The following is a 10,035-nucleotide window of genomic DNA, read 5'->3' as shown; positions in this document are numbered from 1 at the left end:
GATCGCGAAATTTATACACTACAGTCTAAATTTTACTGACAGATGGCGGGAACCAAGTATACAGACTGAAAATCACCAAAAACATCTAACATTTAACCATTTTTACAATCCATATTGACAAAAGATAGATGTAATAAACGACATGATTTTTTCCCCAAGATGCCCCAGATGGAAGGTTTGGGGGGTTTGGGAAACCTTTGTCAAACAAATTCCAATACACATTTGGCATTTTTTCTCGTCTGTGCCCCTCATACTTTTTGCATGGGGGGTTTTTTTTAATCCTCTTTCTTTTTTTGTTTTATACCGTTCAAAACCCAACATTTCTGGGTGCATCTTTTTCCCAAAAATCTTTTGTATTTTCTTTCTCAATCCAAATTTCGTCACTTGCTTAAAAATTCTCTTCCCCCCCACCACACTTTCTGTTTTTTTCATTTGTTATACATGGCTACATAACATAAAGACATTTCATCTGCAAATCATCTTGTGCAATAGAAAATTTGGAAATTTTCACATTTGCGGTTGAACGTTTTCACTTTCCGTTCCGTTCATCCACGGAGTCTATTGTGCTAAAAGTTTATCCTGTGTATTTTCATTCCTTCCCTCATTGGGGTTAAAAAAATTGATTATTTTTTTTTAAACTAAAATTCCACACATTGATATCTATTTTTATGTTTTGATCCTTACACTCATTTTTTAACAAAACACAAAACTTTTTCCTTTTTATAAAATTTAAAATAAATCGTTTTTGTTTTTAAATTGACTGAAATTTCGATACATTGGATTTATTCTTATTGCTTTGATCCTCTACATTCTTTAAAACAAATCCTAAAGCCCACTTAGGACCAAAAAGGTGTAAAAACTCTAAGATAATCAGCAAAAGTGGACTGACCCATTGTCAAGGAGCAGGGGGACCGTATCATATACAAATTTAAGGAAATTAATTGCTAGTAGGATAAATTCTAAATGTTATGGGGTATTGTAAAACAAGTAAATCTTTATAAAGTGACAATGCAAAAAACTATATATTTGAATCAAGAAAATAATGGTTATATTGATTATTTACTGAAGACCTTATTCCCCGCAAAATGTAAATAAGGACTGGACTTGAAAAGGGGTCCAACTTGGCAATTCAAAGTAAAATCTTAGTTTTATAATTTTGTATTACAGCTCAATTAAATATGGATCAACAACACTCACGGAATCCTTCCTTTAAAATACTTTTCCTGGGGGCGAAGTTTCAAAACATCTTACAAAATAAATTACAAAATATTAAGAAAAATTTTTCTCAAATGAGAAATTTTTTAAACAAATACGGACGTTTTAAATACTGTGTTTACTTTTGGATATCAAAGAATAGGAAGATATTCCGTTAATGGTGCAGTAGGATCATACCAAAGGGAGCAATGTGACACTTCACAGATTTATTTCTTACAGATCAAGTTCGTTGCAGTGATTGGGACAAAACATTCTCCACTCGCGTTATTTAACCATTCATGTAGGTTACTAAACTTTTAGAAGGGGACAGTAGAAAATTACAACGGGAAAATGCTTAATCTGAATCCCTCACATTTTTCTCTTGTCATCATCCCCATACCTACCAACAAGGAATTTCTGGCTAACCTAGGGTATGTCTCCCTTGATGTGCGGGGGAATTTGCCATACATTACCTCGTTTTGCAAATGCAGCGGGGAAGGGGGTTTCCAGAAATAAAAAAAAAATCATTTAATCAGAAGTACCGGGAATGTTCAAAATCCCCAGACAACGATCGAAGAGCTTTGTTAGAAAAAATTGGGTCTTATAAGACTTAGGGGTATTGAATCAGAGGGGATGCTAGACAGGAGGAAAAAAAAATCCAAAGGACACAAGTTTTGTTGCAGTGGGAAAAACCACCAATTTTGAAATGTGAGCACATTACAAAAGCCATGAAGGTGTCACAGCGTCATGAAATAAAAAGAAGAAAAATTCAAACTTTCTCTAAAGTTTACTTCAGATAACATACACAACCGGAACATGGGGGTGAAAAATTTTAAAAAACACGGCTTTCACAAAAACAAAATGATTCTTGGCATGGCGTGAAATAAATGAAAAAAAACCCAAAAACCAATTTTCCACGGGCCCACAGAAAGGAAGAGTAACAGGCAAGACTTTTGGGACGGGCAGAGCCGGGGCACCCACGACACTGGGCAATGAAAATCCAATAAAACCCAGAGCAGCTGCGTAATAGCTTGGCAATGTGGTAAAACCTATAAAAGAACAGAAAATTGTTCCAACCTTCCAGGTGAAACAAGACAAGAATTAAACCACCCGGGAATACTGACCACCCAAAAGCAAAAAAAGCTTAAACTGCCTCCAAATTCTGTATTTAAAAAAGCCCAGGGATTATCTGCTGACCGAAATCATCATAATTTTAAAAGTTCAACAGTTAAAAACATATTTCAAGAAAAAGGATAGTTTTTAGTGACATGCAGTACAATAGAATCACAACTTGCAGTTCTACACGGGAACGAAAATTTTGATGGGGGGATAACTTCCTTTTGGAACCCAAGGGAGACCGGCCCCCAGAAACAAAGGGAAAGAAAAATTAAAAAGCGTAGGTTACAATACAGAAAAAAACATTTGGGACGATATCAAAAAATTTTTGAAAACAAGACGCGGGCGATAAATTCACAAAACAAAAATAAAAAAAAAAAAAAAGAAACAACAAAAAACCCCAAAAGAAAACCAAACAACAACAAAACAAAAAATAAAAAAATTTGTTTAACATTTTCAAATTTTCAAAGTTTAAAGGTTTATTAAAACTTTTTGTAATCAATCATTGGTAGGGAAAAGGAAATTATATAATTATCACCCTGAATACTACATTTGGGATTACCCATCTCTTATGCAATTTTCACATCAGACTTTTTTGCAGTTATAAAGAAGAAATTATCATTTACAAAAAAATTGTAAGTCTAGAGCATAAAATTGTTGGTCTTTATTAATGAACACATCAGTACATTCAAACTGACGGGTTAATGTTATTGACTGCTTTTATATAATGATTCCGAATTGACAAATTTCTGTCGCCAAACACGGTTTTTTTTTTACAAAACTTTGAAAGTTATCACAATCACTGTCAATAACCCAGCCCTACAGTCTAATCTAGGTTAATTGTTTTTACCACCACTGTACAAGAAAATGGCCCGGAAATCACTTTTTCCATTTTCTTTTTCAAAGGGTCCGCCCAGGGGGAAAACGTGAAAACCCGGGGAAGGGGACCAAAGGGGTGTGGACCAAGTTTCAGATCTGCCTAGCCTTTTCCAAGGTACCAATACATGGGGGCTGTCCCCACGCTTAACAATCTAAAACCGTTTATTGTGCTACGGCTTCCAAAAACTATGAATACTACTGTTCATACGGCTTTTAAGACTTTGTTTGGCACATTTTTGGGCCATTGGGGGAAAACGGGCGTCGACCGGGGTGTTTTTCGATACCGTGATACCTTGGCCTGCGCTTTCAAACGACACCAGAACCATCTCGCTGCGCGTAAAGACGGCCGCTTCATAATGAAGCACTGGTATTATCTCTATGACAACAACTCAATTTTGATGAAAAACCAAAAAAAAAACAAAAAAAACCCCCCCCCCTCCCCCCCCCCCCAAAAAAAAACCCCTGATTAATACATACCAGGCAAGTTACAATAATATTTTTCTTGTCACGGATAACATTTTGTATGTTCATATTCGAAGATAAATCTGTAAATCTCCATCATTTAAAAAAATTAGCAATATGATACAAGATTAAGTTTAAAATTCATTTAAATAAATTAAAGTATACAAAAATAATCATACCCCTCACTCGGGAAATTTAAAAAACAAATTTCCGAAAGATTAAAATATTAGGGTTTTGGGGGGGGGGGGGCCAAATGTTTTTTTAAAAATTTGTTATGATTTTTTTGGTTTTTTTTTTTTTTTGATTTTTTTTTAGAAAAAAATTGGTTTAGGAAATTTTTTTTTTTTACGGTTGTTGTAATGTAGACTTTTATAATTTGAACAAAAGCATTAAAAAAATAACAAGATAATTTTACAATCCTGTGACAATTCATCGCCGAAACTATTTAATTTCTGCAAATACCCTTTCCCTTACATTTCAAAATTTTTTTGTAGTTAAACAAAAAAATTCAAATACGCCGCCCGCGTTTTCCCCAAACTCGTGATTGGGGTCATTATATCATAATATAACCTCCAAATAAAACTTGTAAAAATTTGACCCTAGCGTAATAACCCTGATTTTGTCCCCCACCCCGGGGAAGATTCATTTCGTTTTAACCACTATCTTTTGTCAATCAATCATAAAAACCTCTTTTTAAACAGTTTTTTTAATTTTTCTTCAATACTTGTTCTTTTATACTTGTTAAAGGGAAGCTTGCAAATAATTTTTTTCTTTATAAAATTTCATTAATTGACACATAAAAAGTTATAATATCTGAGTGAAAAGATTATCGGTCCTAAAATGGAGCATGACAATGGTTTCCGAAGCACATTTAAAAACTTTAAAATTTTCAGTTAAAATGCACTTATAGACATCTAAAAAAAAAAGACAATTTTATAGAATGATTGTCATACAAAACACAAAAACACCCTTTTCTAATTAGACGTGTGTGTTTATTAAAACATTGAAAATAAAATTATTCACGTATTATTATAAACTTTTAATTTTGGTCTATCAAAAAGAAGTACCATCTCTTTTGCCTTTTTAAAAGAAAGACGAAAACATTTAATACAAAAATAATCAATGTTTATTTAAAAATTAAGCTAAATCGCCGAGGGAAAAAATTTTTGGAAATCTTTGGTTTGTAAAATGTCAGACCCATTCTTTGCGTGTAAGGACTCAGTTAACGTATTCAAACTGTAATAGGAAATTTCGTCATTTTTTTCAAAAAATTGAACAATAGAATGAATATCAAGATGACATTATACATGACATCGTCAAATTTAAAAAAAAGTCCCATACAATTTTTGAATTTTTCTGCATATCTGAAAATTACAAATACACGAAAATTTAAACTGATTATTGACAAACCCCTGGAGAAACATTTTTTTTTTTGAAATTGCATTAACATGAAACCGGTAGTCACTCCGGAAAATAAAGTCTTGAACAATATGAACAGTTTGTTGTCTTTAAAGTCATGGAAAGAAGGTGGGCCAGTCTTGTTAAAAAGTGTTATCCCAAAAAAAAAAGATAATTTAAAATTGTTTAAAAAAAATAGACTCAGTTTTGAAAGAAGGCCCCCTTTGATTCTCCATTTATCTTTAAAGTCGATTCACAAAGAATTAGGAATATTTTTAAATCTAAATTTTTATATTTAGTTGCCATTTCTTATTCAGTCCCCTTTTTTTCAAAATGATATTGCAATACTTAGAGCATGGAAAACTGGCCTACAAGCAAAACACGGAAATTAGATTTTTAAGGGTTTTTGGGGTTTTACCAGGGGACTTTTTGGCTAAAAGGTTTGACCTTGGGTTTCCACCGTGCGATCCGGATTCAAATCCAACTTAGGGCTTGGAATTTTTCATCAAAAGTTCTATCCCTTCAAATTTTCCCTTAGCCTTGAGGCACTTTCTATACGCCAAAAAGGCATTTACATCACAAATAATAACTCCTTTTAATGGGGGAAGTGTTCCGTCGCCTTCGCCTGGCCCCTACGTCAGGGGGTCGACTGGTTAGAGCATTTGGGCTCCCCCCCTACGACCTGGGGTTTGAATCCCGCTTCAGGCACTTTTCGATTTTTCATAAAAAATCATCCTCTTTCCCTTTTTGCAGCTATTTTAAATCGTTACCGACGGATTTTTTGTGCATAAAAAGGCACTTTCTATGCCAAAATGGGATTCACTCGCAAATATGAGACTTCTTTAAAGAGTGGAATTTTTTGCGGTCGCTTGTCGTTTAAACCCATCTCTTTCAACTGCTCAGGGGGCGACTCCTTGGGTTAGTGATTTCGATTGACTTCCCCCCCTAGACGGCATCATCGTTAGGTCATTAAAAAAAACCACTTTGGCCCTAAAAACAGTCCGCTCTAATACCACTTTTTGAAAATAATTACAATAATCTTGCCTCTTCTCTAACATGACCAGAAAAAAATGTTTTTTTTTGAAAAAAATCAGTGTCAGTATGAAGAAATTAATATTATTACGATCATTTGATCTCACAGACTTCGAAGTCTACTTCCACCAAAACCCGGGGTTTTAATCCGCCCAGCCCCTGGGATTTTCATAATAAAATTAATTACTCAATTTTTGTAACGTTTTTAAAAATTATATTGACGGTTTTTTAATAATGGGGCTTTTTTTTTAAAGGTATAAGGTATCAAATGCCTCCGCTACATTTTAAGTAGAAATAATACTTTTAAAAACATGTTATATCAACTTTTTTAGCCTTTCACCCTGCGAGACACCTTGTCTTTGGGGGTCGATTTTGGGAAAAAAAAATATACCAAACAAACATAAAACAAAACAACAAAAACAAACAAAAAAGTAAGGGGGTTTACCATAATGCAGTTGTAGGGGAATGGCCTCTGAAATCCCCATGGCACCCGGCTACGACTTTTAAAACCTGTGGTAAACTTTTACACACATTAAAAAGTTGAAACACAATATTCGTTTCGATTTTTTTTTTTAAATTTCAGGTTTAAAGAAATCTTTTAGAAAGTATTTTATTGCTCAGTGTCCATCTTTTAAATAAATATTTAGCCTTAAAAATTTTAAAACTAATTGAGTTATCCTGAATTTTTCTTTTATGAAATCTACATAAAAATTTGGAAATTTAAACCAACAGGCAAAAGATATTTATGACTTACGTTGGGAAACCACGGGTTTTTGGGTCCCGCCTCGCCCCCCCGAATGCTAGTACATAGACCTTTATATGCACCGACCAGACTGTTATTCCAATTAAGAGTAGTTTTCCTGGGTATGTCTTAACCGCCCCGGCTACGCTAACTTGTCATTTTAATTTTCAAAATTTTAAAAGGCAAGAGTTTCCGGTTAAAGCCTTTAAAAATTTTTAATAAAAAATTTCCAAGACATTTAATAATTTAGTCTTTTAAAAAAAATACCTAGCCCCTTTTTTGAAAATTACATTACACATAAAACAGGTCACAGACGGGACACAATTTTATGAAACCGCTAAAATTCGTAGGTAGACATCAGGAAATCCTTTTCACTTTCATTTTTTTAAACAGATTCGACTCAACTTTTAAGCATATAACGTAGCCTAAAACATCCGCAGACATTCTTTTTTACAAACAAGCTCAATAAAACTTATACTGGCAGGAAAAAACCTTTATTAGGCGGGAAAATAGCACTATTATTAATGGACTACATTTGAACGGGCGACGGGAAAAATATTGCGCATTACACCACATTCCTATATGGGCAATTTTTAAACCCTTTTTACAGGGGCCTCGAACCGAGCCGCAACCTTTCGTTTTGTCAGTTAAGGGCCTTGAGTTTTTTAACTTTTCTCTTTTATTCAACAGGGAGAAAGTAAAATGATATTTTTCTTTTTTCAGTTATACACCTATTTGCATTTGTACCGTCTATTCCTAAAGTTACTTCGGATGATTGCAATGTATAAAAAAATGCGAGAATAAAACCCCCAGTGTAGTGAAACAATTGTATAAAATAAATGGTCATTCATTTTTTTGACTGTAATAATACTAATTGCTTTTAAAACCCTTTAAAATAAAATTAGTGGTTTTTCAAAAGATCAAAAAGTATACCTTTTAAAAAACAAAATCAAGAAAAGATGTACGGTTTTTTTTTATATGCAAAAAAAAATTTAAAAAGAATTTCCCCCTTCTACATTCATAGAAATTTTTTCTAAAAAGGACGATTTTTCTATAATTTTACCTTGTAAGATTGAGAACAATTTGCTGTTTTTGATAATTTCATCGGCATTTGTAACTTGAACATTGTTACAGTAAATACAAGGTAGATAAAAAACAACTGTAATCATTCTTTGTTGCGTGTTACAAATGTCCCTGTCATTAAGACGGCAGATTTTTTTAAAAATTTTAATATTCGTAACTGTTCTATTCCAGTATAACCAAAAGTAAAACATGTAGTATTATTCCTTATTATTAATGACAAAACCTCTAATACTTCCGCCCAAAATAAAAACAAACAAAATTCTTTTGTCTTTCTTGTTTAAAAATCTTTTAAAATTTTTGAGCAAAATATTAGCGTAAATGTTTTTCTACAGTATTTTACATGTTTAGCATTTTACATATGCTTTTCATAGCAATTAAGGGCAAGAACGTTTAACTTGATTAATTGCAATTTTAAACCCGGGGCGACAAATTAATAATATTTTTACTAGACATTGTGAGACAACCCCATGTGCGAAATTCGAGTCGGACCTATATTTTTCACGATTTTTCCCAAAACGATAATACCTTTAAAAAAAATGTAACCACTATGTATTTTCGCATCTTTAAAAAGTTCTTAAAAACCTTTTAATATAAATGATGACACACATTTTTCGTAATTAGATTTAGCATTTTGATACAAAAAGAATTAGATACTCTTTAACTACTTACCCTTTCATTTAAAAATTTTGACGGTAAACGAATCATTTGGGTTTTGACGAGGGGCTTTTTTGGGGGGCGCAGTAATGGTCAGGGGGAATTTATTATCCCCTTTTTATGGGCGCCGTTACAGGTTTCCAAAGAGCCAAATGAAATTTGGAAAGTTTTGCGTGTAACTTGTCGCTCAACCAACGCTCCCAAAAGAAAACAAACTTTACAATGCGACTTAAATGAACGTACGCGGGGGGAAAAAAAAACAAAAATTTTATTTTATGATGGGACCCCTCCTAAATTTCATCAAAATAAAAAAAGTGTTTACGCGTTGTCCCAAAGGGGTCCAAGACAAATTAAAAGCGTTGTTTCGCTTTACTTGATGTCCTATACAGCCAAAGATAAATTGTCAATAGCTTCAAAAAAGCAATAGCACGAAGACTATAGCGTAAAGGAAAATATTTGATCAAAGTCAATAAAACAAAAAAAGTTCTTTAGCGTCATCAGTTACGACCTGAATAGCGATTCATAGAACGTGTCATTTAAGTCGCCAGGGATTGTCCCTAAATGTCAATTTTTTTAGATCTTTATATTAATAATGAAATACCTAGTTAAATGCGAATACCAAAAACATAATACTTTAACCTATAATTTTATTTTTATAAACGCGACAATAAGTAAAATAATTATGTCTATTTTCAATATAATTGAAAATTTTGGGGAACAGACCTTTTAAAAACACAGACACGAGTTCGGACCGGGGCAATAATCATACCAGACGTAAAACCCTTTTCATCCTAAATGATTAAAAATGAAAAAAAAGTGTAGTAAAATATAGCCCGATTTATTTGAGTACGTTTTTCTGAAAGGGCCGAATCCCAAGATTTGAGCCTGCGAGTAGTGTTTCCTTTTCCCGGGCCCTTGTTAATTAATCCTTCAGAAAATTACACAAACTATCCACACTTTTCATGATGTATTTTGTTTCAAATAAGACCGACCCCAAGTTTTTTACCTTCCGTTCATGAAATATCTACCAGGAAACGAGTGCCTTTCCCGCCATTTTTTCCCAGGGAGAAAAATCGGCACAACAATGCAGTACAAAACATCGCCAAGATTTTGGTTTTCCGCCGAGCAGGGGAAAAATATTTGCCTTACTAACGAATAAAAATAAATATGTTAAAAAGGGCCACCCCGACCGTCATTAGATTTGCTACATGCGATATTTTCTTTTTCCCTTTTTTTTTTTTTTTTTTTTTCTCTGCCATTGAAATGAAATAAAATTCAGTAATTTTGGCGAAATTTGAGTTCTGTTAAGCTGTGTCATTTTTGACCATCAAAAAGGTTTTGTTTTCCAAAAAACCGAAGGAATTCTGTTCAGTTTTCGGAATCAGTTTCCCCCAGGCTCGAAAACCTGATTCCGCCTTCCCTAGATGTACATTATAGGATTGGGGGCTCATTTCCTACACATTTTTTTATTTCGG

Source organism: Mercenaria mercenaria, unplaced genomic scaffold (assembly GCF_021730395.1).
Source record: "Mercenaria mercenaria strain notata unplaced genomic scaffold, MADL_Memer_1 contig_5094, whole genome shotgun sequence".
Lineage (NCBI taxonomy): Eukaryota > Metazoa > Mollusca > Bivalvia > Venerida > Veneridae > Mercenaria > Mercenaria mercenaria.
This window is presented reverse-complemented; position numbering follows the sequence as displayed.